Below are 23,194 nucleotides of genomic sequence, written 5' to 3'. Positions count from 1 at the left end.
TTCTATCTAGGAGAACACTTGTTCCTTTCTCTGTCCCATTAACTACAATAACATCCTGAAGTGAGATATTTCTGTTGTTGTAATATTTTTCTGGCTGTGTCTATGAGACGCCAAAACAAGTGAAAATTAAAAATGTTCAGGCAAAGCAAGTACATGGAAGTTTAAGAATTGGTTCTTTTCAGAACTGGAGGCATCATACTCCCAGATCTCAAATTGTATTATAGGGCCATTGTCATCAAAACTGCTTGGTACTAGAACATAAATAGACACACTGACCAGCAGAATAGAATTGAGAGTCCAGAAGTAAGCCCCCATACTTATGCACATCTAATCTTTGACAAAGGTGCCCAGATTATTAAATGGGGGGGGGCAAAAGTTTCTTTAACAAATGGGGTTGGATAAATTGGGTTGAAACACGTAGAAGACTGAACCTGAACCATTATATTTCACCAAACACAAAAGTAAATTCTAAATGGATCAAGGACTTGGATGTTAGACCAGAAAGTATCAAATACCTAGAGGAAAATATTGGTAGAACTCTTTTCCATCTAAATTTTAAAGGCATATTCAATGATACAAAGATACAAACCCAATTACAAAGAAGACTAAAGCAAAAAATAAACCAATGGGGCCACATCAAATTAAAAATCTTCTGCACAGCAAAAGAAACCACCACCCAAACAAAGAGACCCTTACAGAATGGGAGAAGATCTTCACATGCCAAGACAACAGGCTAATAACCAAAATATATAAAGAACTAATCAAACTTAGCAACAACAATAACAATAAAATGACTCCATCCAAAAGTGAAGAGAGGATATAAGCAGAATATTCACCACAGAAGAGATACAAAAGGTCAACAAACATGAAAAAATGCTCCAAGTCATTGATTGTCAGAGAAATGCAAATAAAGACACCAATGAGATGCCACTTCACTCCTGTGAGAATTTCATACCTCAGAAAAAATAACAGCAACAAATGCTGGAGAGGTTGTTGGGACAAAGAAACCCCCCTGCACTGCTGGTGGGTATGTCAGTGGGTCCAACCCCTGTGGAGAGAAGTCTGGAGAACTCTCTGAAGGCTAGAAGTGGGCCTACCCTTTGGCCCTGCAATTTCCCTCCTGTGGATATATCCCAACAAACCAAACACAACTATCCAAGAAGATTTGTGTACACCTATGTGCATAACAGCACAATTTGTAATAGCCAAAACCTGGAAGCAATCCAGGTGTCCAACAACCGAGGAGTGGCTGAGGGAGTTGTGGTCTAGATACACAACGGAATACTACTCAGCTATTAAAAAATGGTGAATTCACCTTCCTCACCCCATCTTGGATGGAGCTTGAAGGAATCATGTTAAATGATATCAGCCAGAAAGTGAAGGAAGAATATGGGATGATCTCACTCATAGATAGAAGTTGAAAAATCAGAACAGAAGGGAAAACACAAAGCAGAACTTGGACTGGAGTTGACGCATTGCACCAAAGTAAAAGACTCTAGGGTGTGGGGGAGGGTTCAGGTCCTGGAAGACAGAGGAAGACCTATGGGGTTTGAATTGATATGTGGAAAACTGAGAAATGTTATACATATACAAACTATTGTATTGTATTTTACTGTCGACTGTAAACCATTAATTCCCCAATAAAGAAATTTTTTAAAATGACAATCATCTGCAAAAAATTTTTTTAAAGGATTAGTTCTTTTATTGATTTAATCTTTTCTCCTAATGCATTGAGTCACGGTGACTTTTGTATGTAGACCTAACCTTGGTACTTACAGATGAATCAGGCTCATGCCTTTGATTGGAAGATATTGACAAAGTTTACATTTATGAAAATGTGTTCTCCGCTTCATCAAGTGGAGTTATCCTGTTTTCTAAACACATCATAGAGCACACTTTTTTCTACTAATTACTTTATCTTCAAAATAGTAATTCTGTGCTTCTCCATCCCTTTCCCTTTCCAAAAAACCAAATTGGTGCATCTTTATTCTCCTTCTCAGTGTTCTTGTAGAGCTGTCAAAGACCACAGAGACTCTGAGTATTTTCCCAGTGACTCCACTCCCAAGAGCAAAGATCCTGCCACTTGTAGCTGTTTTATATTAAATGACCTGTTTTCTCACATCTCCTTGACTCTGATGCCAGTCCCGCAGCCCCGCAGCCACCAACCCTGGCACTGCTAGGTAACAGGGAAGAGGAAGGAACAGCTGGAAGGTCTGCCCCTGGACAAGGGCCATCTTTACATTTGGGAGCACCCAGCTTTGCCAAGCGTGACTTCAGCTGGAAACAATCTCGAAGCAGGAGACTAACTGAGCTATACTCTGCAGTTGTGTGAGTATGTGCTCCAGCCTGCTTCTCAAAGACCAATCAAGCACTGAGTCACTGTGGGGTGTTTTGTTTTTCTTATTGGGAAACCAACGTTCTTTTCCAACAAAGTCTTTAGTAGCAGAGTATGTCTAAAGAAGAGCAAAAGCTGTGCTGCCATTGGTGCAAACTTCTCTGCATGAGCTTTCAAAGTGTAAGAACTACACTGGGCCCATCTTTTCATATGACTAGACAAATGCTCAATATGTACCAGGCTCTTTTTTCAATTGGATGGTACTTACCAAGATGCTCTCCTTTTATGGTCTAGACGTTACATCTACGGAGGCTCACTTTCCTGTCTCTCCTCCCGCCCCCAGCAACTAATTATCTCACAGTGCTGTACCCCTAACTGTAAAGTATCCTTTCTTAAAGGTCATTTCAAAAACTTCCCATTAGATCCCTCAACTTCAGGTTCAGAAACATTTACTCAATATGACAGTATTGGTATGTTAGTTGGAAAAAGTCATATAAAGTAACCAAGTTAGGGGGGATTCCAGATGTCTGTGGCTCCACCAGGGACTGAATCCATTCTGCAGCGTGCTCACCTCTCACTCCCTAGCCAATCTTCCTGCCCACCCCTCTAGTAACTGTAGGTCTACCGTGCCTGGCATGGCACCTGCACTCTGAAAAGGAAGTTCTCTCGCCCTGATCTCTTCAGCTCCCAACTCTTCACATCTCAGCTGACCAGTCTCCTGCCCAAGTCAACACATGTTATTACATGTATACACACACCCCACACATGTAAACAAAAGAACGGACGTGTCAGAGGCTGGTCAGTGGTGTACCCAGCTAAGCACACTCATTACCATGAGCAAAGACCTGGGTTTGAGCTCCCCTCACCTGTGAAGGTGGGGGGATGCCTCATGACGGATGAAGCAGGTCTGCAGGTGTCTATCTTTCTCCCTCTCTCTCTCAACTTCTCTTTATCTTATTAGAAAAGTTAACGCATGTGTCACAGTGTAAAATTTTATCATCCAGGTACCGCAAATCACTACCCCTCCAAAGTCTACCAGTCTGGTGACAACCTCGACATTGCAGTCAGCATCTAAGTTGGAGCTGAAGATTGCACTATTGATTCTAGACCGCTTTAAGCCAACACTCTGTCTGTGGCGTTGATTGTAACTCCACGTGAAGATCTTCTCAATCAAAAGTGTGCTATGATACTAATTAATGGAATTTGGCACACTGTGGAAATTCCCCCCAAGTTTTTTCTTTGCTGGTCATTATATTAGAAAGAGTCCCTAGGGGCTGCGTGGTGGCGCACCTGATTGAGGCACACATTACAGTGTGCAAGGACTCAAGTTCAAGCTCCCAGTCCCCACTTGCTTCAGGGATGCTTCATGAGCAGTGAAGCAGTGCTGCAGGTCTCTCTCCCTCTCTATCTTCCCTCCCTCTCAATGTCTCTACCCAAATTAAATTAAATAATATATATATATACATACGTATATACATACATACATATATATATATATATATATATATATATATTTAAAAGAAGAAGAAAGAGCCCTGCACCAGTCTGCTCAGTCTATAAGAACAAAGTCTTGTAGATAGGGGGCTAAACAGCAGAATTGATCTTCTCTCAGTTCTGGAAGCTGGAAGTCAGAGATGGAGGCTTCAGTCAACTTGGTTTCTGGTGAGGCACCCCTCCTGGCTTGCAGACACCTACCCTCTCTGTGTGCCCTCATGTGACCTGTTCTTGGATTCTGCACACAGATGGCAGAAAGCAAGTCCTCTGGGGTCTCTCCTAAGAATTCTACCCTTACAAGATCAGGTCCCACTGTCCCTTTCTCCATTTTTTTTCTTCACCTCCCTCCCTTTCTTCCCTCTTTTCCTTCTTTCCCTCCATACCTTCGGCCCTCTCTTCCTTCCCTTCCTTCTTTTCCGTCTCTAATCTTTTCCTTCTTCCTTTACTCTTTTCTTTCCCTCCTTATTCTCCTTCCTCACTTGTTTCCCTCCCTAACTTTCTCACTCTTTCCCACACATCTCCTTCTCTTCCTCCAAATTGAGTCACATGGGAGTTAGGGTTTCAACATAAGAATTTGGAGGAGACACACTCATTCAGTTCATAAAAAGCTCCTAAAAGGACCGGGGTAGATATCATAATGGTCATGCAAAGAGACTCTCATGCCGGAAGCTTCAACGTCCCAGGTTTAATCCCCTACACCATCATAAGTCAGATCTGAGTAGTGCTCTGGTAAAAAAAAAAAAAATGAAAAGCTTCTTCACAGCAAGAGAAACCACCATCCAAGCAAAGAGACCCCTTACAGAATGGGAAAAGATCTTCACATGCTCCAAGTCATTGATTGTCAGAAAAATGAAAATAAAGACAACAATGAGATAGCACTTCACTCCTGTGAGAATGTCATACATCAGAAAAAGTAGCAGCAACAAATGATGGGGAGGTTGTGGGAGAAAAGAAACCCTCCTGCACTGCCGGTGGGAATGTCAATTGGTCCAACCCCTGTAGAAAGCAGTCTGGAGAACTCTCAGAAGGCTAGACATGGACATACCCTATGACCCTGCAATTCCTCTCCTAGGGATACATCCTAAGGAGTCAAACACATTCATCCAAAAAGATATGTACATACATATGTTCATAGCAGCACAATTTGTAATAGCCAAAACCTGGAAGCAACCCAAGTGTTCAACAACATACAAGTGGCTGAGAAAACTGCGATATATATATATATATATATATATATATATATATATATATATATATATATATCCACACATTCGAATACTACTCATCTATTAAGAAGAATGAATCCACTTTCTTTGACTCATCTTGGATGGAGCTTGAAGAAATCATGTTAAGTGAAATAAGTCAGAAACAGAAGGATGAATATGGGATGATCCCACTCACAGGCAGAAGTTGAAAAAGAAGAACAAAAGGAAAAACATAAAGCAAAACTTGGACTGGGTCTAGAGTATTGCACCAAAGTAAAAGACTCTGCGGGTAGGGTAAGAGGATGGTGCGAGGGACACAGGTGGGAACGGTGTTAATCTATACTCCTATTAACCTATGGTGTTAGAAATCGCTATTTAATATGTCAGAGGAAGTGGACTGAACGTCTCGAGTTCTGTGAAAATGCAGAGATGTCAGTTCTGAGTATATGTTCCTCTAGTCTAAACATTTAAGGTTTCAAATCTGTTCACTGAAAGAATTCGGACATGGCTTAAATTGTTAAAGCATTTCTAACAATAACTTCCTTTTCTAACACCGAATCGTCTATAATCTTAGACCAGGTATATCAGAAATAACTGGTCCTGTCAATACCTATTATAAATAACATAAAATGACATAAATAATGCCAAGGTCTTGTATGGTACAGTAAATCCTAACCATATATTTTTTTAAGTAAGCCAATCTCCCAAATAACTTGGTTATAATAAAAATTATCTGTTGCCATCTTAAGCTCTAAAACACCAAGGAACTTTCCTCATTCTCTTTAAAATCTGTATTTCTCCCAGTCCTGGAACCTCTGGGACTTTGCTTGTATTTCTTCATGCTTCTCCACTTGATCTCCTCCCCTGTGATGCTGCCTTTGTTGGCCTCAACTAAACCAATGTAACTAATGCCTCCATGCCATGTTTTACTCTGGAATGTATCCAGAGATGCCAACTCCAACTCCAATAATCTGGTGAGATCTTTCCTAACTCATGGAACTCCTTAGTTACATCTCAAATGGCACATTCCCTAACAAAGTTACACACCCTAGATATAGACCAGGGCCTAAGGGACAGGGTGCATGTGCACATGCATCCATAAGCTAGGGGAAATATGTATCCCAGAGTACATAGTAATCTGCTGTGAGAAGACTTAGACTCAATAAATTCAGCAAGCAAGTAGAAAGACCTAAAGAAGACACCATAAAATACCTAATCAAATATTTACTACTTAGGCCTAGAAACCCTCCTCTCCTGCCCCCACTTCACTTTCCTCAACCTCCTCTAACCTCATCAGATAAAGGAAAGACCATAAAAAATGGATAAGGGCAAGAGGCTGGCACAGTTTACCGATGGCCTTTTTGGTCAATTTCATGTCACCCTATCATCTGGGACCACAGTTATGAAATCCTTGGATTACCAGATATACATGATGGGCTAAGACCTCTAACAGATCCCTCTCTTCACCATCACCGGTCAATTCCATCAGGAATATCATCATAAGCCCCCTAGTAAGCTTCTCTAGGACCTTGCCCTCACTGTAGAGTGGCAATGATACAAACTGCCCCACTCACCATAGGGAGACTGGGTCAAGCTACTATGTGACTCGAGGAAGACTGGTCTTGAATGGAGTGCAGCCTAAAGTGTTCCTAGTTGTGACCATGGAATGCAAGCCTAGACTGACAGAGGTTACACAGGCTCCTGTGCTAATATGAATAGACATGAGCCCTAGGTCAGATCAATGGGGTTCATGGTATTCGTATACTCTTCTAATGTTTGGGAGCTACTCTCTGCCCATATCCAACTTTCTAGTCATATTCTCAACTCTGACACCATCTTCCCAGATAGTACTTTTAGCCCACCTGCATGCTAACTATCAGGCCCAGGCAAAAAAAAAAAAAAAAAAAAAAATTACTAAAGTCATGTGTCACATGGAACATACCAAAAAAGATATCCCAGCTTCTGCCCACACAAGACCCCTAGTTTCATTTGCCTTATCCCCACCTTTGAGTGCCTGTTTATTGAACAATTTGCTTTATATCATACCGCCTTTCAGCCACCAAGCTGTAGATGCTACCATGACTCCATCCTGACCTCCCTGAACAGACAACCTCACCAATGTGTTCTGAAACCACACCTCTCCAGAGCTCTACCCCACTAGGAAAAGATACAAACATGCTGGGGGTATGGATTGACCCACCAATACCCATGTTCAGTGGAGAAACAATTACAGAAGCCAGACCTTCCACCTTCTGTACTCCATAAAGAATTTTGGTCCATACTCCCAGAAAGGGATAAATAATAAAGAAGCTTACAATAGAGAGGATGGGACACAGAACTCTCATGTTGGGAACTTAGTGAAATTGTACACCTGTTATCTTATAATCTTGTTAATCATTATTAAATTACTAATATTTTTTTAAAACACACACAAAATTCCATGTCATCTTAACAAGCTAATAAAGTTTGGGATTTTGATAGCTAGGACTAGAAAGGCCTGGGGGTGGAAAAGAAAGGGAGAGTCTGGGAGCTCAAGAATAATGTTTTTTGGTCCAATGTATGGCTTCCATCCAGATGATAAAAATAACTTCTTGGAATTTTATCTCCAATTCTATACAGAATTCTGGTGTTGTGCTTTCTGTGGCACTGAAGAATCCCATGATTTCCAAGCTGGGAGTGACTTTTATCTCTAGATACAAACGCCAAAGTCCTGCAAAGCTATGTGCCCCTGCCCCAACCTGGCAGGTGGGCCATGCACACTCTCAGTTCTCCCTGATGTTTCTTTAGCCAGGAGATAGATGAGTGTCAGTGATTTATTATTTTTAAAATTTCAGGGTTCATACTAGAAAAAAAAAAGAGTGGTGTTGTTTTGAAATGTTCTATTCAGGAATTTGAAGTCATAAGTCTAAAATCCAGAAGGTTATCAGAAGAGAAATCCAGAAAGTGAGAAAGGTTAGGAAAACACAAGACACTTTGTCCTGTGTTAAAAGTTGCATCAACAAATGGTGGAGTGGAAGGAATGTGGCTAAAGGCAAAAAAAAAAAAAAAAAAAAAAAAAGCCAATCCTTGGTCAATGATGTGGACACGAGCATTGGAGAAAAAGGTCCAGTGGTTTCCTAGACCTGAATTATAAGAATAACTCCTCTCACCTCCCTGTGCACAGAACAACAAGGTCTCTGGGTGAACAGGAAACTTTCAGCTGCTACACAAAGACTATACCCAGACAGAAGCTGCTGATGGTTTAAAAGTCTTGCACAGAAAACATTTAGTTGACCTTTAGCATATCAGATTAGGCCATGGAATGCCCAATCAAAAACATGTAATGTTCACTTTCTGTTAAAGGGATCTTGGATGAGGGCAAGCTTATAAATGGCATTTTCCTGCAGATGACTAAGGGTAATAGACTCAGGAAGCTACTCTGTCTGGAAAGAATCTAAGGCGGATTATTCACTCCTTTCTTTAGGGATCATTCCATTTTTAAAAAGGAAGAGGAAGGTGAATGTGGTAGATTACACTAACAGCCTCAACTCTTCACACTTCCTGAGTTCACATCAAATAGAACGAACTTCATGTGTGTGTGTGTGTGTGTGTGTGTACTTGCCTACTTGTTGATTTTGGATCTTACTATGTGACTTGCTCTGGCCAATGAGATGTTAGCCTGTTAGCCTGCATCATGCAAGTAATGAGCTTGATTAGCTGGGCCAAACAGTGACTAAAACAGAGAAAGACATTCACACAATGCCTGAAACTTCAGAAGAAATGACTGCTTGCCAACTTGCATCATGTTAGACATCACAGTGGGCAACACTGCACCCAGAGAAGAGATCAAAATAGATCAAACAAGTTCTTCCCTTTAACCCCTGGAGACAGAGATCAGGCCTTATGCCTCTCTACATTATCCTCAAGACCTTGCTCATTTCAAGACAAACAGTGCTTGGTATGCATTGCCCACTATAGATCTATTTATAAAGATGGCAAAGTTTTATAGAAAGTGCATGTCATTGGCCAGCAGGAGGACTGGCACACAACTAAGTGGCGGAAGTCACTATGATTGGGTTCATGAAGAAAGCTATGATAAAATCAACCAGAAATGAGAGAGGTAAAATTTCAACTGCTGATGCAGAGATAAAAAGAATCACATAAGAATATTATAAACACCTATATGCAAATAAATTTGATAACTTAGAAGAAATGCACACATTCTTATAATCATACCAATAGCAAAACCTGACATTCGAGGAAGTAGACAGATTGAATAGGCCAATGACTAGCAAAAGCTCAGGTCCAGACTGCTATATTAATGAACTCTATAATATTTCCAAAGAAGAATTAACACCTACTATTCCCAAACTCTTCCAGAAAATAGAAGAGGAAAGAGGAGAGAAAACTCCCAAACACATTCTATGAGATTAATATCACCCTGATTCCCAAATTAGGAAAGAACTCTACAAAAAAAATAATAAAATCTGGGGGTCGGGCAGTTAGCGCAGTGGGTTAAGCACACGTGGCACAAATGCAAGGACCGGTGTAAGGATGCCGGTTCGAGCCCCCGGCTCCCCACCTGCAGGGGAGTCCTTCACAGGCAGTGAAGCCAGTCTGCAGGTGTCTATCTTTCTCTCCCCCTCTCTGTCTTCCCCTCCTCTCTCCATTTCTCTCTGTCCTATCCAGCAACAAATGACATCAACAACAAAAATAATAACCACAATAAGGCTATGACAACAAGGGCAACAAAAGGGGGGAAATGGCCTTCAGGAGCAGTAGATTCATGGTGCAGGTACTGAGCCCCAGCAATAGCCCTGGAGGCAAAAAAAAATCTATAGACCTATATCCCTGGTTAACATTGATAAAAGGTCCTCAATAAAATGTCAGCAAATCTAATCCAACAACATGTAAAGGAGATACTCTGCCCAGATCAAGTGGTATTCATTCCTGGGAAGCAGGGATGGTTTAATATTCATGAATGAATCAATATAATCCACCACATCGAGAAAGAGGGAGGGAGGGAAGGAGGATAGATGGATGGGTGGATGGATGGATGGAAGGAGGAAAGAAAGGATGGAGGAAAAAGGAAAACTGAAAGATAAAAATCATTGAGTCATATCAATTGATGCTGAAAAAAGCATTTGATAAAATCCAAAGCCTGTTTACAGTATAGACCATCAAGCAACTGGGAATACGAGGAAATATATATTTGGTGAAATACTACTCTGTAATCACAAAAGATGCCATTGTTTTCTTTGGAAGAAAATGGATGAAACTGGAGGTGATGATTCTTAGGGAAATAAGTGAAAAGAGGAAAGACCTGATGGTTTTACTAATCTGTGGAGTCTAGAGAAATGAAATGCATAGGAGAGGAGAGGGGAGGTCAGGGGAGGGTACAGGAGGGGAGGGGAGGGGAAAGGAGAGGAGAGGAGAGAGAAAGAGAGAAAGAAGAAGAAGGAAGGAAGGGAGGGAGGGAGGGAGGGAGGGAGGAATGAAGGAAAGAAGGGAGGGAGGAACGGAGAGAGGGAGGGAGGAAGGAAGGGAGGAATGAAGGAAAGGAGGGAGGGAGGAACAGAGAGAGGGAGGGAGGAATGAAGGAAGGGAGGGAGGAACGGAGGGATGAATGGAGGGAGGGCAGAAGAAAACAATTTCTCTCTCCGTGAGTTACAAACTCCTTGAGAGGCTGCTTCTGTCACGTATTTCTCCTCTTACAGAGAAATTCCTATCACCCGCCCAAGCTGGTTTCCGCCCAGGAAGTTCTACCTGCGAACAAGCCCTGGCCCTCTCAACTTACATTGAAAATGGATTCCAGAAGAATTTAAAGACGGGTGCTGTCTTTGTTGATCTCACAGCAGCCTATGACACGGTCTGGCACCGAGGTCTCCTAGTCAAGATCTCAAGATGCCTGCCTCCATGGGTGGCCAACACTATATCGTTTCTTCTCCAAAACAGAAGATTCCGGGTGCATCTGGGTGACAAGTCTAGCAGATGGAGACTTGTCTCAAGTGGCCTCCCCCAGGGCTCTGTTCTGGCTCCTACGCTATTTAATATTGACATCAATGACCTCCCAGAAACTTCTTCAAGGAAGTTCATCTACGCTGATGACATCTGCTGTGCAACCCAGGCATCCAAGTTCGACATCCTCGAGGAAACACTCACGAAAGACATGTCTCTGATATCTGATGACTGTAAAAAATGGCGACTAATCCCTAGCACTGCAAAAACGGTATCATCTGTTTTCCATCTACACCATGCCTCGGCCTCGAGTGAGTTTAATGTGCAGCTTGGCGATACGAGAATCCGGCATGAAGCCCAGCCAGTCTATCTCGGCGTTACTCTCGATCGCACTCTGTCATTTCACGAACATCTCATAAAAACTGCAGCAAAGGTGGGCGCGAGGAATCACATCATTGCGAGACTGGCCAGCTCCTCATGGGGCGCGAGCGCTTCCACACTACGATCATCATCTCTGGCATGATGCTATTCCACTTCAGAATACTGTGCCCCAGTATGGTTCCGTAGCCCCCATGTCCACTTGGTCGATTCCAAATTATATTCCTCCATGAGGATAATTTCTGGAACCATCCGTTCCACCCCGGTCCCATGGCTGCCAGTTCTCAGCGACATCGCCCCACCAGATATTCGTCGGGATGCGGCATCATCTAAGTTCATTTCCCACGTCTATGCTCGACCGGACCTGCCAATATACGCGGAGATCTTCGCCCACCCTGTCCAACACTTGACGTCTCGTCACCCAACCTGGTCCCCTACGCCTACACTGAACTTCTCTGTTCCGGACTCTTGGAAACAGAGTTGGCAGTCAGCTGAGGTAAAGAACAAACACCTCAGCACAGACCCCTGCAAGCGTCAACCCGGCTTTGACCTAGCACGTTATGATTGGGCCCTCCTCAATCGCTATCGAACAGGCCATGGCCGGTGCGCCGCTATGTTCTGTCGGGCTGAGCTTCACTGACGGGAGACAGACGACCAGGGACTCATGGTTGAGCTGTAGGCAGTATCTCTTTATTCATGCAGGACACAGCACAATCTAAGACAAGCTAAGCTAAACTCAAGTACCCTAAAACTCACAATGCTGTCTTTATATATACTTGCCAAGTAGGGTGGAAACAGGATGTGACATAGAGAGGGTGGAGAGAAAAGTGACTGGTGAAAATCAGAGTGTGACAAGAATCCTATCACTGAACCACCAATGCCCTGGAGGGAGGGTGGTACTTGTTAACAGTGGTTATGTAAATAGAATGAAGTGGTTATGTAAATCGAATAGTGTTAAGCAGGGGGGATTTAAACCAAATGAAACAGAAGGGGTCTCATGCATACCAACAATGTTCCATCGCTGGGGAGCCAGAGATGACCCGAACTGCCCCTGCGGCTACAGACAGACTATGACCCACATAGTCAACGACTGCCACCTCTCCAGATTCAAAGGAGGTCTCGAAACTTTACATCAGGCTCAACCTGACGCTGTTGACTGGCTATGGAAGAAGGGCAAAGGCTAGAAGAAGAACCACCAGAACCTCAGTATCTACACTCAAATCCATTCTCGTGGTGGCCAACTTTTTTTCTTTTTCCTCATATTTGATAGGACAGAGAGAAATTGAGAGGGGAGGGAAAATAGAAGGGGAGAGAAAGAGAGATACCTGCAGCCCTGCTTCACCACTTGAAAAGCCCCCCACTCCCTGCAGGTAGGCACTAGGAGCTGGATCCTGGGTTCTTGCACATGATAATGTGTGTTCCATCACCCGGTCTGGTCCCACAGTTGTTCATTTTTATCACTGAGAACCTGAAGTTCTCTTTATGACTTTTGTGTCTTAATTTAATCCAATCTTATTGTAGTTCCCCTTCTACTTAGCATAATCTCTTTCTCATATATCTGTTTGTCTCAATTAACTAAGTTATTTCTTTTTTATATTCTGAATAAAATTTCTTCACACACAAATATTTTCTTGCTACACTCATCCTCAATGAATCCTTACATTGCTGTCATATCTTGACTGTTGCTTCAATGAACATTAAAGCTTGGATATCTCTTTGAGATGGTTTCCTTTCCTTTGGATATATGCCTGTAAGTGGGGTGTTGACTCAGATTATCAAAGAACCTATACACTGTTTCCCATCAAAGTTCTTAACAACTACCACTGAATGCACTGTCAGATTCTGTTACACTGGATAACGTTACCCTCATCTTTGTTATACATTGCATATGCTCATCCCACACATTTATATCTCTGTGTGCTTGTTCCTATTACCCACAGCATGAGACTTCTCCCTTCTGCAAATCCCCATGGTCACACTGGTTTATGATATCGCGTGAGCAATGAGCTCTTTTCATAGGCAAACTATAACAAATTGACTGAGACTACCTGGAGGATGACATTAGAAGGCGAGCCTTTTAAGGTTACACAGACTCAGCAGTAGCATGTTGTGATCAATTAGTAATGTTTGCTAGAGATCTGGAATAGGATAGCGGTATTCAGTCTATGTTACATACGTTGTCTCAGTTTGCTCTCCCGGGATCAAAGTTTCACACAGGAAGAAAGCATCAGCTTCACAGTCAATAAAATGTTGGTCTCTAGGTTACCAAGGATGGATAGACCTTTTGGGAATCATTTACAAACCTTTTACTTATACATTAATCAAGTAAAAAAAAAAATTGCATTCTGAAGCAGTCATTCCTTACACTCTGTGTTAATCATGCTGTCAGGGAACTTCATTTTGATTTATTCAAATTACCAGTTTGAGCTGCAGCTATATATTACATACTTATTTGGGCATAGAAATATATTTTATTTCTTTTTGATAAGCAGATTCCTTTCTCTTGGTCAAATTTCTGAACCATATAAATTTACATCTCTGAAAATATTTTTGTATCTGCCTTCCAATTGTTTCCCTTGTATTTCCCTTCTAAAAACATCTTTTGTATTAAAAGAACGAAATGTGCCATTGTTGTGGGCATAAAACAATTTTCTTGTTATTAAAAAGTGATTCATACAAATTAGTAATGGAAGAAATCTTTCCCCTTCCAGGAGCAGCACACAATTTATTTGCTCAAAACATTTTCTAAAGTGTAGTCAAGCTTTATCTCAAAGCCTCATGTGATTCATGAAGTGTTCCTGGTATTTCTAAAACAAGAAATGAAAGCTAAATTACTGAGCTGGAACTAAAAGCCCCTCCATGAGCCTCTGCATCATCAGACCATCCCCAACATGAAGTCCCCAATGGAAAGCAACAGTCTCTCCGTTAAAGCTGATTGTCTCTGAGCGAACACTGACTATATCCAGGTTTCCTGTCAATCTAATTTGATTACCTCTAACTCCTTTCTTCTGGGAAGTTCTTTTTAAAATTTATTTTATTTATTTTTAGTTTATTGAGTAGAGATACAAAGAAGTCGAGAATGAACAGGGAGGGAGGGAAGAAGAGAGGGAGAGTGGGTGGGAGGGAAGCTGGGGGCTTGAACCTGGGTCCTTGTTCATAGTAACATAGTACCAGCTGTGCCACTGGAACCCTTCTGGGAAGTTCTTAAGTCTCTCCGCCCTCTAAGGTCCATGAGCAAAAATGTCTATTAAGCTATTGCTACATCGCAGATCTGAATTTGATAAAGTCTTGGAAAATATTTTTATCCAAGTTATGCCTTGCATGTCCCCTTTAATACTGTCTTCATCCGTGTTCTTTATTTTCTATTTGATGACATCTAGTAAGACTTATGATGTCCACCATTTTAGGGGTACAGTTCAGTAGCATTAAATTCATTCCCATTGTCGCGCATCCATAGCCATCATCCATCTTCAGAATGTTTTCATCTCCCAAGCTGAAGCTCTGCACCCACTAAACAGCATCTCCCCATTGTTCCCTCAGTCTCTAGCTCCATTTCCCCCTTTTCTTTTGAGATGTATTTTATACTTAAAAAGATATTTAAAATACCTGGTGGTAAGTATGCGTGCAAGATTTCTGCCATCATAACTATTAAATTTCTAATATAGTAGCTAACATTTACTGAGCTATCTGTTCTATCTGCTAGACTGAACACATACTGTGATGAGTTCCCATATTCCCACCATAGTACTCACCATCGTCTCCTTCCCTCCATTACGTAGATGAGGAAACTGAGGCCCTGGGGCTTAAACTATCCTGCTGAAGGTCACATCACAGGCAAAGGGTAAAACCATGATCTAAACAAAGGTTTTCTGTGTCCAAAGTCTATGTTATGAATTCTCCTGCGACTATGAAAACTACTTCTGCCAGTACTTTGACCCAGCATTCCCTGACTTCTACACATACCTCTACTTTCCCGTGGAGGACAGTGTAAAGAAAAACTGGCTTACTTTGCCCCAGTGAGAAAAGCAGAATCATCACATAGAGAGGGGCATGCAGAAAGGTAGATTTTAGTTTAAAGGAAAGAATAAAATCAGAGCACTCAAGGAGAAACTGGTGATCCTGGTCTGGACATAAAACAACCTTATTTGTTGTGCACTTCAGGGACATTATTTAAGCTCCCATGCTTGGTTTCCCGAACACACAGTGGAGAGAACAACAGGATACACTCCATTAGGGCAGTTGGAAGAATCAAATGAGTCAAGACAGCAAAATGCATACAAACTCATCAAGCACATGCACACTTGAGACCTAAGAGTTGGATTATCATTCTTGTTTAAATTAGCAAATGAAGCTATTGATATCACTGGACTTCCCAAGGTCATGTCTTAATCAAGGCTCCCAACTAGCTCATACTGACTGCTATAAGATTAAGTGGATACATTGCTTTGTTTTACTATAGCACAACTTTCTCGTTAAATAAAGTCAACTATTTTATCTTTCATAATTTAGTTTAAGGAAAATAACTCAAGATGCTAGGAAGGAGGTGCTGTAAAAGCACAAGCTACTTACCATGTATTGTATGTGAAAATCTGTCAATGCTTTCTCTACACTGACCAAAATTTACAGAGTGAAAAAAATCTATGCAAGGATATTAATCGATGCCAGGCTCTATTTACACAAGTTGTTAGTAACTACATGAGTCCATCTGTCAAGAACTGATATTACCCAGGCTCACCAACCTTCTAACTCTCACAAATCTAGACTGATTCTCAAGGCAGTGAGTACAGGAAAAGAACCGAGGACTAAGTATTTCTAGTACTTATAGAAGAGTTCAAAAACATAAAATACATTCTTAATCCATAACTGAACCCTGGCTTTCCCCACAAGCATGTGGTGAAATGAGACTTTACAGATAAGTAGCTGAATTGGGAAGCCACCCCAAAGGGGTAGGAGAGGGTAGGAGGAGTTGCACAGGGAAGGGAAGGCTGTGGATTCAGAGTTCATTAATGACTGCTAGAGCTCAGTCCTGCTGGATACCCCTGAGAGACTGTGTAGGACTTGATTCAGAGTCTTGTCAACCAGGAGGCAAGGAAGCTGATCATGCTGAGACATGTTCCTGGGTGAAAACCTCCTGCCATTTCTTTTTCTTTTTCTTTTTCTTTTTCTTTTTTTTTTTTTTTTTACTATACTGTGTTTTTTTTTTAATTTTTTATTTAAGAAAGGATTAATGAACAAAAACATAAGGTAGGAGGGGTACAACTCCACACAATTCCCACCACCCAATCTCCATATCCCACCCCCTCCCCTGATAGCTTTCCCATTCTCTATCCCTCTGGGAGCAGGGACCCAGGGTCGTTGAGGGTTGCAGAAGGTAGAAGGTCTGGCTTCTGTAATTGCTTCCCCGCTGAACATGGGCGTTGACTGGCCGGTCCATACTCCCAGTCTGCCTCTCTCTTTCCCTAGTAAGGTGTGTCTCTGGGGAAGCTGAGCTCCAGGACACATTGGTGGGGTCTTCAATCCAGGGAAGCCTGGCCAGCATCCTGGTAACCCTCCTGCCATTTCTAGATTGCTTTGCTTACTAGCTGGACACAAAGAACAGGGAGAGGTGACAGAGAAAGTCTTCTAGTAGGGAATCTCAGGTGTTTGCAGTATAAAGCCTCCGGGTGGCTGGGGAAGGCACCAGAAGAACCTCTATGGTACAAATTATAATGACACCCCACCCACCCACACACTTTTGCAGTTCTCCCCAACTGTGATTACCTCTTCTCCTCTGAATGTTTATTTCTGCAGTTAGGGAAAGGAAGTTCAGTTCTTCTATATTTATCTCTAAGGTTTAATTGCTTTTGTTTAGAGATTCCCATCTATAGGACACATAACATTGGGAGGCAAGAGTTGGAAGAACCTCAAATTATCGAAGAAAAGCCTCAAATTTGACAACTATCTTCCATAGGAGAAATTGCTTATTTCAATCTATATAGTTTATTGGGGATTTTTTCCATTTGTTTGTAGGCTTGAATTTTTTTCTTCAGCACTTGAATTCACATGTGTAATTTCCCTGGTCCAGGTTGCCTGTTTCATTCTGATATAGGCACTCACAGAACATGTCTTACCTTTCTTACGTGCTGTTTGATGCCATTGTGAAAATTATATATGAATTCATTAAAGTGCAATTTAAGGGACCTAGGAGGGGGCACAATGGAAAGCACAGAACTTGTGAGAAAGAGATTCTAAGTTTGTGCCTCAGTAACACATATTACAGAGTGATGCTCTGGTTCTTACCCTCCTCCAATTAATTAATTGACTAACGGATTACTATCAAAAGTAACACAAATTAATTTTGTCATGTGTTTTATACAAAAAATGAAAACTACAAAAGTAGTTATTTGAATTATGAACAATTAAGGAGGAAGGTTGTCACTATGGTTGGAAAATCTGAAGATCTAAAAAAGACACCATATACACACCTCAAGGACTTAGAGGAAGAGGAATAAAGGAACCCTAAAGCAACCAGAAGGACAGAAATCACTAAAATTAGAGCAGAAATAAACAACATCGAAAATAAGAGAACCATACAAAAGATCAATGAAGCCAAATGTTGGTTCTTTGAAATATTAAACAAAATTGACAACCCCCTAGCAAGACTCACCAAACAAAAAAGAGAGAAGACTCAAATTAATAGAACTGTAAATGATGGAGGCGATATCACAACTGACACCACAGAAATCCAGAAAATCATGCGAAACTTCTATAAAGAACTATATGCCACCAAGCTAGAGAATCTGGAAGAAATGGAACAATTCCTAGAAACATATGCCCTTCCAAAACTGAACCAAGAAGAACTACAAAACCTAAATGCACCCACCAATCACAGACAAAGAAATTGAGACCATTATTAAGAATCTTCCCAACAACAAATGTCCTGGACCAGATGGCTTCACAAACGAATTCTACAAAACTTTCAGGAAATAGTTAGTACCCATACATCTTAAGCTTTTCCATAAGATTGAAGAAACAAGAATACTCCCTTCCACCTTCTATGAAGCCAACATCACCCTGATACCAAAAGCAGATAAAGACACACAAAAAAGGAAAACTACAGACCAATATCTCTGATGAACATAGATGCCAAAATATTAAACAAGATCTTGGCCAACCGGATATAGCAGCACATCAAAAAAATTGTTCATCACACCAAGTGGGATTCATCCCAGGAATGCAAGGCTGGTTCAACATGCTTAAGTCAATCAATGTCATTCACCACATCAATAAAAGCAGAGCCAAAAACCACATGATTATCTCAACAGATGCAGAGAAAGCCTTTGACAAAGTTCAACACCCATTCATGCTCAAAACTCTACAAAAAATGGGAACAGATGGGAAATTCCTCAAGATAGTGGAATCCATGTATAGCAAACCTACAGCCAACATCATACTCAATGGCCAGAAGCTGAAAGCACTCCCCCTCAGATCGGGGACTAGACAGGGCTGTCCACTGTCACCATTACTCTTCAACATAGTATTGGAAGTTCTTGCCATAGCAATCAGGCAAGAGAAAGAAATCAAAGGAATACAGATTGGAAGGGAAGAAGTCAAGCTCTCACTATTTGCGGATGATATGATAGTATACATAGAAAAACCTAAAGAATCCAGCAGAAAACTACTGGAAGTCATTAGGCAATATAGCAAGGTGTCAGGCTACAAAATCAATGTACAAAAATCAGTGGCATTTCTTTATGCAAACACTAAATCTGAAGAAGAAGACATCCAGAAATCACACCCATTTACTGTATCAGCAAAATCAATAAAATACCTAGGAATAAAGTTGACCAAAGAATTGAAAGACTTGTATACTGAAAACCATGAGTCGTGACTCAAGGAAATAGAAACTGATACCAAGAAATGGAAAGATATCCCATGCTCATGGAATGGAAGAGTAAATATCATCAAAATGAATATTCTCCCCAGAGCCATATACAAATTTAATTCAACACCCATCAAAGTTCCACCAAGCTTCTTTAGGAGAATAGAACAAACACTACATTCATTTATCTGGAACCTGAAAACACCTAGAATTGCCAAAACCATCTTGAGGAAAAGAAACAGAAATGGAGGCATCACACTTCCAGATCTCAAACTATATTATAAAGCCATCATCATCAAAACAGCATGGTACTGGAACAAAAATAGGCACACAGACCAGTGGAACAGAATTGAAAGCCCAGAAATAAATCCCCACACCTATGAACATCTAATCTTTGATAAGGGGGCCCAAAGGATTAAATGGAAAAAGGAGGCTCTCTTCAATAAATGGTGCTGGGAAAACTGGGTTGAAACATGCAGAAGAATGAACTTGAACCACTTAATCTCGCCAGAAACAAAAATAAATTCCAAATGGATCAAAGACCTGGATGTTAGACCAGAAACGATCAAATACTTAGAGGAAAACATTGGTAAAACACTTTCCCACCTACACCTCAAGGACATCTTTGAAGAAATAAACCCAATTGCAAGGAAGACTAAAGCAAAAACAAACCAAGGAGACTACATCAAATTGAAAAGCTTCTGCACATCCAAAGAAACTATTAAACAAATAAAGAGACCCCTCACAGAATGGGAGAAGATCTTCACATGCCATACATCAGACAAAAAACTAATCACCAAAATATACAAAGAGCTCAGCAAACTTAGCACCAAAAAAGCAAATGACCCCATTCAAAAATGGGCAGAGGATATGAACAAAACATTCACCTCAGAGGAGATCCAAAAGGTTAACAAACATATGAAAAACTGCTCTAGGTCACTGATTGTCAGAGAAATGCAAATTAAGACAACACTGAGATACCACCTCCTCACTCCTGTAAGAATGGCATACATCAAAAAGGACAGCAGCAACAAATGATGGAGAGGCTGTGGGGACAGAGGAACCCTTTTGCACTGCTGGTGGGAATGCAAATTGGTAAAGCCTCTGTGGAGAGCAGTCTGGAAAACTCTCACAAGGCTGGACATGGACCTTCCCTATGATCCAGTAATTTCTCTCCTGGGGTTATACTATCAGGGGTTAAGCTATCAGGGGAGGGGATGGGATATGGAGATTGGGTGGTGGGAATTGTGTGGAGTTTTACCCTTCCTATCCCATGGTTTTGTTAATTTATCCTTTCTTAAATAAAAAATAAATTAAAAAAAAAGACACCATAAAGTGCCTAATCAGATAGTTTCTACTTAGACCTAGATACCCTCCTCACCTACTTCCTATCTCCCTTCCTTCAACCACTCCAAAGCTAACCTTGTGAAACAAAGTAAGGACTACAAAAGCTGAACAAGGGCAAGAGACCAGGATACTTTAATGATGGCTCTTGGTCACTACCAGGCCACCCCATCACCCAGAGCCCTAGTCAGTGATTCCTGGGATTCCCACACAGACGTGATGGGCCTAGACCTCTAACAGATCCTTCTTGCCACTATCACTAATAATCTCCATCAGGAACAACATAATGGACCCCTTTGTGGGCCCCTACAGGACCTTGCCCTAAATGTGGATCACCAATGGTAGGGACAGCCCTATTCTCCAAAGGGAGGTTAGGCAACGTACTTTACCACTTGAGGAAGATGGGTCTTGAAATTAGTGCAGCCTAGAATGTTTCTAGTCTTGACCACAGAATGTGAGCTCAGTCCTACCAGGATGCAGAGGTTACACATGCTCCTGCAGTGAATGTGGGCCCCAGATCAAATCGATGGGGTTTACAGTTAACAATATTTCTATACTTTCCCCATATTTGGGAGCTACTCTCTTCCCTGACCCAGCTTTCTAGTCCTTTTCCCAACTCTGCCACCATCTCTCCAAACAATACCTTTGGTCCACCTGCATGTTAGCTTTCAGACTCAGGCAAAAACTAGTAAAGTCATGGGCTCCTTGGAACATACCTAAAATAGACCTACTAGCTTTTTCCAAAATGGAGACCCCAAATCTCATCTGCTATAGTCCTGCCTTTAGGTTCCTGATTATTTAACAATTTGCCCTGCTTTATATCTTAATGCTTTCTTAGCCACCAAGTTCCAGATGTTACCAAGATGCCAACCTGATTTCCCTGGGAAGACGACCTCACCAATGTGTCTTGGAACCCCATCTCCCCAGAGCCCTGCCTCACTAGGTAAAGAGGCAGGCTGGGCGTAGGAAAAAGAAAAAAAACTTTAACAATTGGAGAACAATAAGGGAGAACTGTTGATAGTTCCAGTGATGCTCTATTGATATGAGCTGTTTGTATGTGACTGTGCATGTTATGTGTATGTGTCTGTGTTTGTGTGGATACATCTCTGTTCCTATGCTTCTTCTTTTTCATGTTTCCAAACCATTATGAAATGCTACTTAGACTGTGCTGAGGTGTTTCAGAGTCCCGGCTGCAAATTTCACATTGAGACTGAAGCCTAGCTTTATAACTCAATAGATGTTTGACTCTAGACAGGTAGTGTAATTTCTTCAAGCCTGACTTTCACATATGTGAAATAAAGTCATTAGTGATTGGTTACTCTTTGAATGTTGTAAAGTTTACATGAGACAGGTATATAAAACTCTCAATTCAGAATCTGGAAGCTAAGATAGTCACTGTATAAGAACTATCTTATTATAACCACTTTTCTGGTGTATCTATTAAATTATATATTATTAATTATTTAATAGTGATTTACAAGATAATGGAGGATATGGATATAAATTCACATTAGTCCCACCACCAAAGTTCTGTCCCCACCACCAGTGTTAACCATCATAATTCTTCCGAGGTCACAGATATGGGTTGAAGAAATACATATATTTTTTCAAGTTCGTATGTTTCAGTTCTCTGTATTCCACATGAGTGAAATCATGCAAAAGTTGTCTATCACTTTACCTACTTCACAAAGAATAATCATTGCCAGTTCTATTCAGTGTATCTCAAAGGACACAGTATAGTCGTTTTTACCTGCTACTGAGTAATACTCCATTAAGTACATGCCCCATGACTTCTTTTTTTATTTATAAGATTCAAATGAATGATCTTTATTCCACTGATATATCTTTTTAATTGTTCCCTTGGCATTTAGTCTATGGCAATAGGTCGGCTGATTTTAATTTCAGATAACCAATGAACATTTTTAATATATGTATATCCAAACCCTGTATATCACTTGGTTCTAGATAGGCCAAGGCCAATATGATTTTAGAAGCTGTGTAATTCACAACCTTATTGTTCTCCGTGGTCTTTTCAAAGAACTGGAGTGGATATCCTTATATTGAATACCAATTACTGTATAGATATACTTATGCTTAAAACTTTTATTGAGCTTGGCTCCCCACCTGTAGGAGAGTCGCTTCATAAGCGGTGAAGCAGGTCTGCAGGTGTCTATCTTTCTCTCCCCCTCTCTGTCTTCCCCTCCTCTCTCCATTTTTCTCTGTCCTATCCAACAACGACGACATCAATAACAACAACAATAATAACTACAAGGGCAACAAAAGGGAATAAATAAATAGTTTTATTGAAATTCAGGTGTCCTATCTTGCTGTTTTCTAAACCTGGCAATATCCTTTTTATTAATTTTTTTATTTATAAAAAGGAATCTGGCAATATTCTATTAGATGGATATGCTTTCAGGGGCACAAACACCTTAGGGAGTCGTATCTATGAATTTCCATTCACTTTGACAGTTTCTACTGAAATCTTTAAGAAGCATTCCTGTGTTTTTCCCCAGGAGCCTTAGTCTCAATTTTCATCTTTCTGTATGAGTAGTCACTGCAGAAACAGGCCCCTAAACTCTCGGTTCCCTGGGTAAGAAGAGATGGCCCACTGGGCTATTGATTCAAACAGACAGTACT

At 41.0% G+C, this 23,194-nt stretch overlaps 1 protein-coding gene across 1 annotated transcript in view; it reads right to left on the bottom strand.

Annotated features, from left to right (window-relative positions):
* Nucleotides 1-23,194, bottom strand: part of ARHGAP6 (Rho GTPase activating protein 6) — a 562,780-nt gene that overhangs the window by 393,950 nt on the left and 145,636 nt on the right. The gene's annotated exons all lie outside the window — the stretch shown is intronic.

This window comes from Erinaceus europaeus, chromosome X (assembly GCF_950295315.1).
Source record: "Erinaceus europaeus chromosome X, mEriEur2.1, whole genome shotgun sequence".
Lineage (NCBI taxonomy): Eukaryota > Metazoa > Chordata > Mammalia > Eulipotyphla > Erinaceidae > Erinaceus > Erinaceus europaeus.
Note: the sequence above shows the minus strand (reverse complement) of the source record. Positions and strands in the feature narration are given on the sequence as shown.